The 7,765-nt window shown below is 38.3% G+C and overlaps 1 long non-coding RNA gene across 1 annotated transcript; it reads left to right on the top strand.

The window, feature by feature from the left end:
• Positions 1 to 4,947: 4,947 nt before the first annotated feature.
• On the top strand, positions 4,948 to 7,211 carry LOC142367932 (uncharacterized). The gene is made up of 3 exons (XR_012767211.1): positions 4,948 to 5,387; positions 5,645 to 5,959; positions 7,050 to 7,211. It is a non-coding gene; the product is annotated as an uncharacterized LOC142367932 (long non-coding RNA).
• Positions 7,212 to 7,765: the final 554 nt, after the last annotated feature.

Here is a 7,765-nt window from a genome sequence, read left to right as displayed (position 1 = left end):
GTGTGTGTCAATGTACTATATTCAGATGTCTGTATCTTCTCATGTTAAGCCCCAAAGTGACCTATTTGTGTGGCAATAGATTAATAAAACTGTTGAGATCACTGACATTTGTCTTAATATGGCATCAAAATACTATCTGCCCATCAACTTGAGACTTTACATTTTCAGTAAGGAATTTCTACAAGTTGGAAAAATCATGGGGTCTTCTGTTCACAAAAAGATCATGTCTTTGAGTTCATAATGTTTAGTCCCTTTCAAGTTTATTAGGGAAATGTGCAGCAAACACAATACCAGGCATTGAGGACAAATCAATGAACATCAAGTTTCCCAAAATACTTTCAAGTCCAACTACTGTCCTTTTTACAGGAACTTCCAAGAGGCTCACAATATGGAAACATGACCCACCTGTCAAAGTGTCCCTTAGAAGATTTATGCCTGCAACTGCAAATTCATTCACAAATACAAGATTCATCTCATTTTGACCTTCACTGGTTTCTTTGTAGGAACACAATAATTCAATCTGGCCATATTTGATCTGCATACCATCACAAAATAAGACTGTGGAATTGTTCCGTCTTTTGGCTTTGACATACTGATTGGAAGTGTAAACTGTTTTCCCTATTTGAGCTCTGTTATAAACAATAAAATACTTGTCTCCAAAATATAGTGGAGTGGAAATATTAAGTACCAACACTTGAGTAAATATACTTATATTCCATCACCGCAAGTGACAATAAATAATAAAATGTAAATTTCCTTACCTTTCTTCTGTATCTTTTGCAAGTATTTTGTTGGCTCTTCACTTTTCTCCTCCAGCGTGAGTTGTGCCTCTGTGCCATTTTCAAATGTGCCCAACTGTTTGCCTGAAATAATTTCAACAGTAGAGATACATGCGTGAAAATGATACATATACAAATTACATATATTCATAGTACAGTATATATATATATATATATATATATATATATATATATATATATATATATATATTACTGACATATAATAATCACCAACTTATCTTTCACACCATTTCATTATTGGGGTATTATAAGGGTATTATATTTAATGAAAATGTCGAAATACTGAGTGTAAAAAAATAGGGCCGGCTAATTAAAAAGCGGAACTCACCCTTTAAACAACATCGTGCCCAATCACTATATTTGACCATAATATAATAGTGAATTGTGCTGCCACTGGGTATTATGTCTTCATATTAAATATAAAACCTTTGCATTTTTTAGAAATGGTGATTTGACGCGTCATGAAATCACCGGAAGAAAAAATAACAAACTACAACAATTCTAATAGAAGGGTTTCACTTGACGTCACTTCCGTATTTTTCTAAGCGCGCTAACCCAGGTGGTGGGCAACTGTGTTTTGTCTGCCACTTTTTGCCCAAAATACCTCAGTTTTGTACCGTTTTTGGATGTAGCAATCGGTCTAACCGAGAGAAGGGAAAGGGTTACTATCGAGTACCGAAGGTAATCGCCCATAGAGGTGAGAAATGGAAAAAACTCACAGAACAACGCCGCAAAAAGTGGATAGTTCACCTACGTTTACAGACTGGAGGAGCTCAATCTGCAAATGCTCGTGTCTGCGGTGACCACTTCGTCAAAGGTATGCGCGAAATCTAACAGTTTTGTAGTAGTGCAGTAAAGTATTATGTTGCTAAATGCCAATCAACAGTAATGTAATACGGGCTACGTTTGGGCTTTGTTTTGAAGGCTGCCCCAGCGCGTTGTTGGCTACTGTCAGTGGACTGGGCCCCGACGGTCAAGCTGGGTTACCAAAACACAGAGCTAAGACACCGCCATCGGTGTTTCATGCGATCTCTGAGAGTGGTTGATCTAAACAAAACAAATTTGTCACGTCGTCACAATCTTCACGTTTCTGTAGTATCCACGAAGTGCTTCAGTGCTAACAGCGCACATTAGCTCCCAGGTTCTTGACAACAGAATCGCTCGCTCTCTCTCTGCCTTTTGCATTAGGCTAACGACGGCAAGTTCCAGGATATTACTTGGTTGTTATAGCAGCTAGAACTACGTGCATGAAGTAGAACTATAACTAATTAGAATTGTTGTAGTTTGTTATTTTTTCTTCCGGTGATTTCATGACGCGTCAAATCACCATTTCTAAAAAATGCAAAGGTTTTATATTTAATATGAAGACATAATACCCAGTGGCAGCACAATTCACTATTATATTATGATCAAATATAGTGATTGGGCACGATGTTGTTTAAAGGGTGAGTTCCGCTCACTTAGAAGCTTTGTAATTAATTAATCGAAATTAATCGCATATAAATATTCATAAAATATGTTGTACATGCAAAACTAACTAAAGCTAAACTCATAAAGAAAATAAGTAAACTTATTCTTTAGAAAAAGTGTAGCTTTATATACTCACCACTTACAGGAGCTGTATCATGGATCTTTGTTTTCTTCAACGAGTTGCATTTGGCGCAAACGAGTTGTGAACTTTGAACCCAGTAAATGATGCAGCCCTAACGTCAACATTTCATTGGGAGAGAGCGCCATCAGTCACAAATACTGCATCATGATTGGTAAATTGACATAGGTCTGGTCTGACTGACAAAGTCTTAACGGTTTGAGTGCGGGCTGCGGGCAGGAGAAATGGAGAAAGGAGCCGTTACTGGACGTAAAAGAAGGTAAGCGGCATATTTGTCAAGCGTAATTGGGGTAAAACTTTGTAAAAATTTAATTGGCGAGTACTTATGTTGGTTCAGATACTTTTTTTGAAGAAACTGGTTGGCATATGTGGCAAATAGTGAAGCTAGCTAGTGAGGCTATATGCCCGGAGCACATGTGGCCATGAGCATTGGTTCCCAAATGTGCCGCGGGTCAAGTCCGGGTGTGCGGTGAGATTTGTGACATATCCAGGGTTCTACATTAACAGCCGCCAACCCGCCATATGTGGGTTAAAAATAATTTTCGTAGGTGTTAATAAAAACTTGCTAGCCAGTTTGGCCGGTGATGCATAATGCAATCATGTCGGTCAGTCAGATATTTTTACTTGTCCTTTGTTGTGCCTTGGGCACAAAAAGTTTGGGAACCACTGATTTAAATAATATGCACTTTGGGCTATTTTTTTTATTCACAAACAGTGAAGTGAGATAATACTGAACTCCATTGAAAAAACTTTCAAATTTAAAAAACGATAGTTGACCTTCAAAATTTTACCTACAAAATATGTGCCGAATGACATTGAAGTGGCTAATGAATGTTATTTTTTCATTATTATCCCTGTTGTTTAACCCAAGACTGCTCTAAACAAGGCTTGTTGTAAATGTATGTATGTTTATAAGGGAGTTCTGCAGGCAGCTGGACAGAGTTCAGTATCTCCAGCAAACACCTCCAGTGTTTCAGAGCAGATGCTTATTGTTTCATGACTTAAACTTAATTTTATATACTTTTTCATGTGTTAGTTCTTCAGATTTCTGTGGTTGGTTAATTATATTTTATATATAATTAGCAAACAAGACAGCAAGTCTGATTTGGTGATCAAATCTTACCTTAAAGGTATGATTTTTGGCAATTAAGATATTTGCTTTGGAGCCTCATGCATATTTAAAGTGCTCGCTGTGGCCAAAATTGGATAGAGGATATATCCTCTTTAAGACATTGTTTTTCAGTTCCTGACTTGTCTGATATGGTTACAGTAACACATCTCTGTATCCAAATGTTTCAACAAGTTTCTGTACCAAATGATGATATTTAATGACATGATAAAACTAAATAAGACTTTTTAAATAATTAAAATGTATTCTACTTTTATGCATTTCACAGAATGGATGGCCCAGCAGGAAATGCCAAAAAAGAGATGCCCAAAAGAGCGCGAAACCCACCGAAGAAGATGTGTTTTTATGAAGCAGACCCCGGCTCACCCAAAGACGACTCAGATGGTAATTGAGTTATTTTTTCACTACATTGCTCTGCTCATTTTTGGTGTAATTGTCATTTCTAACTTACTTTGGACACTATAATAACCAAAATCTTTGACAGTCTCTGGTCTCTTATGACTTGGATTATTATTATCAATATATTGGCAGTTTCAGCCACAAACACTGATTTACAGGATTTTTTCAAAAGAAATGTCAAGAAAGGCGAGAGTAACCCCCACTTGAAACTATACATTTTAGTGACAGAATTTTACAACTGTATTGGTCAAATTATCACTACATTTGGGGCTGGGAAATTGATTAAAAAAAACAAGATAATAAAGTCTATGCAAAAAGAATAAAGTTAATGCTAGTTGAAGGCTCAAGTGAAGAAACAAATTTATTTTGCTAAGGTCTAAGAGGATTAGAATTGAGACCAATAAGATATAGTACCATGATAAGTAAGATTTATCTTTAGCCTGTTCTAGTTTACTCAAAATCTCCTTTATCTGTTCATTTTCAGGATTTTTTGTATTTTTGACCTTTGAAGATGGACACACGGCAAAGATTTTTAATGTCTGTGATATACAAAGCAAAGATGATAAACCCACCGCCTGCCTTAGAGATCTGAAGCCAGGGGAAGAAGTACTTGCAAGATGGTCCGACAACAAGTTCTACAGCGCCACAGTAGACTTCGTTGGAACAGTTAACAAGACAGTGGATGCCAAGAAGGTCACAAAGAAAGACATGAAAAAAAAAGATGCAGCTGCTCAAAGATTCTACAACCTTCCATCACTACCTCAAACAGATCAGTCCACCTCTGAACAGGATCATCCAAATACTGTGGATCACAAAGTCATCCTGTCTCCAACTACCTGGCCAGTGTACCAACCTCCACCTACCGAGTCATCTTTACCTATCCAGCCACAGCACCAGCCTGTAACTGCCCGGCCACAGTACCAGGTTCCAGTTTCCCAGTCATCGCCACGTACGCATCCATGTTACGAGCTTCCACCTATCCAGCCGCCCCACAAGTATGTACCCACTCTGTCTCCAGTCACACATTGTTCCAATCTTTCACAGTATTCAAAGCATCACCAATCTCACACGGCACTGCCCACATCTTCAGACCTGTCAGAACAACCTGTTTTCATGGATTTGGATCACCAAAGACAGCCACCAGCTCCTACTGTAACAGCCAAAGAAAGCTTTCTCAAAATGTTGTACAGTCCTAGTAAAAATCAAACACTTGCTGTTCTTGGGGACCAGAGCCAGCCTAGTACATCTGAACATGAGACTTCTTCAAGCTCGTCATCTGCAGATACTTTCATCATCGAGCGTGATCCACTTCCAGAATATGGAGAGCCAATTTTCAGTTTGCCTGAATCAAGAGAAGACAGATCATGGAAGCCATGCAGGGCATGCAAGGCAAAGGTGGAAAAATTAGTGGAGGAGAAGGCCACACTGCAGGATGTGCTGTGCAGTATAAGTAAGTACATTTTGTCTCTCTGTTGCAGTTAATTGTTCCTTTAACACTATTACTTTTTCCTTTCACAATTTCCCTAATGTACCAAATTAAACTAAAACTTAAAAGCTTTTAGCAACTTGGTAAAAATCTTAGCCCATCATGAAATCTCTTTATTTATTTTTTTTATTTATTAATTTATTTTGAACTAGTCTCTTCCTTTTCTTTAGTTTATTTTTGCTGCTGTGTCCCTGTAAGGTAATTCATATTTTGTGTCACAGGTGGTGAGCACCTCGAGGCATTAAAAAGCTTTCTGAGCAAAGTGGAACAGATCCAACCTCAGGCTGATGTTGGGGCTCCAAAACACAGATCTGGGAAGCAAGAGCTGTTTCCAGAAAGTGGCCTATTCATGTCTTCTACCCGCCTGGCTGCAATACATGCAGAAGCAAAGAAGGACTGCCTCAGATTGTTCCATCTTCTTTTCGATGAGTTTTTTACTGCAGAGGAGTGCCGAAATGCTGTGGCCTTTGGGAAGCACGGGAAGGTGCCAGATGGGAAGACAGTCCTGGATAAGTTCAAAGTCAGTGGGATTCTAAGTAAGTACATTGCTCATTGTTAACAATTTATGGAAATATGGACAGGTTGTGGAAATCCATCAGTTAAAATACATAACATAAAGAAGAATTATTTTCAAAAATTAATTTGTTGTCATTCTACTTTTAATTTCTAGTTTGTTTTCCCCTCTTTCTTCTGCCCCTTCTCACATTCATCACAATATCTGGCCAAATTTGGTATAATTTCTGATGTGTTAGAACCCCATGTGTCACATAGCTACATTTAAAGGGACAGTTCGCCTCTTTTGACATGAAGCTGTATAACATCCCATATCAGCAACATCATTTCTGAACATCTTCTTACCCCCTGCTGCGTCCTGTGAGCAGAGTTCCAGCCTCGTTTTGGTGTTGATGAAGGTAGTCCGGCTAGTTGGCTGGGGTTTAAAAAACAAAGCGTTTTGCTTCTCAAAACAATATGCGTTCAAAAGAGTAATACATTTGCATCACAAAATCGTTCATCCAGAAAAAGTCAGACCTCACAAATGCTTGGCACTATTTTCTCTCCCTTCGTATCACTACGGGCTGTGTAAACTGTGCAGACCGAGCAGTCCCCTGCTTCCGAGCAGCAAACACCGTAACGGGCGCGGCTGTCGGCAGGCGGCAGCAGGCAGTGATACGAAGGGAGAGAAAATAGGGCCAAGAGATTGTGAGGTCTGACTTTTTCCTGGAGAACAATTTTGTGATGCAAATGTATAACTCTTTTGAACGCATATTGTTTTGAGAAGCAAAACGCTTTATTTTTTAAACCCCAGCCAACTAGCCGGACTACCTTCATCAACACCAAAACGAGGCTGGAACTCTGCTCACAGGACGCAGCAGGGGGTAAGAAGATGTTCATAAATGATGTTGCTGATATGGGATGTCATACAGCTTCATGTCAGAAGAGGCGAACTATCCCTTTAATGTTTTGATTGTTTCAGTGACCTCACAGTTTTACTGAATTTCCTCGTGTGAACCAGAGATATTTCAATGGGAATTTTGTGACATAAAAAAAGCTCTCAATACTGTCATTGTAACTGCTGTTACATTATGAAATTTGTAATTTGTGCTTTCTTTTCTGTTTTTCTTGCAGCTTACATCATGCGCTGTAGTACCCTGGATGGATGGAAACCGGTGGAGAAAAGTAAAGTAAAAAAAGCCTTCATAAATAAATGCCGCATCAGGGCCTCAACGCTGTGAAGTATTTCATAGGGCATACTGATAGACATTTGTTGAAATGACCATGTTCAAAAAAAGTCCCTGTATACAAATGCTGAATGAGGGCCTTAAAGACTGTTAAAAGTTGTTAAATGTTGTGCAATGTGCACTGTTGTAAAGTTGTGCTGATACTGCTCAAAACACTGTTGGACATTGGTACTGTTTTAAAAACATAGTTTTACTGAAAAGAGCATTTATATTTCAGTTTTTATAATAATGTGAGAATAGCTTTTGCTGTCTTTCAATGTTAACTTTTTTTTTGTAAACATTATTGTTATTGTTAACCTTATTACAGCTCCTTGAAATACTCAGTCATTGTACTTAGTCATTGTTTTGATTTTGAATAAAGATTCAGATTATTCATTCCAAAAGGGAAATCAATTTGTCTGTCAGCTCATTTGCTATAGAATTATATAGCCTGATGGCTGTTGGGGTGTATGTATATATATATATATATGTGTGTGTGTGTATATATATATATATATATATATATATATGCTACTGTGTGTGTGTGTGCGTGCGTGCTATGGAGCAATATGGTGCACGTGCGTGCGCGCGCACCATATTGCTCCATAGCAGCTCCAGTATGGC

This window comes from Odontesthes bonariensis, chromosome 18 (genome assembly GCF_027942865.1).
Source record: "Odontesthes bonariensis isolate fOdoBon6 chromosome 18, fOdoBon6.hap1, whole genome shotgun sequence".
NCBI lineage: Eukaryota > Metazoa > Chordata > Actinopteri > Atheriniformes > Atherinopsidae > Odontesthes > Odontesthes bonariensis.
The sequence above is the reverse complement of the archived record's forward strand: the minus strand, read 5'-3'. Positions and strand labels throughout refer to the sequence as shown.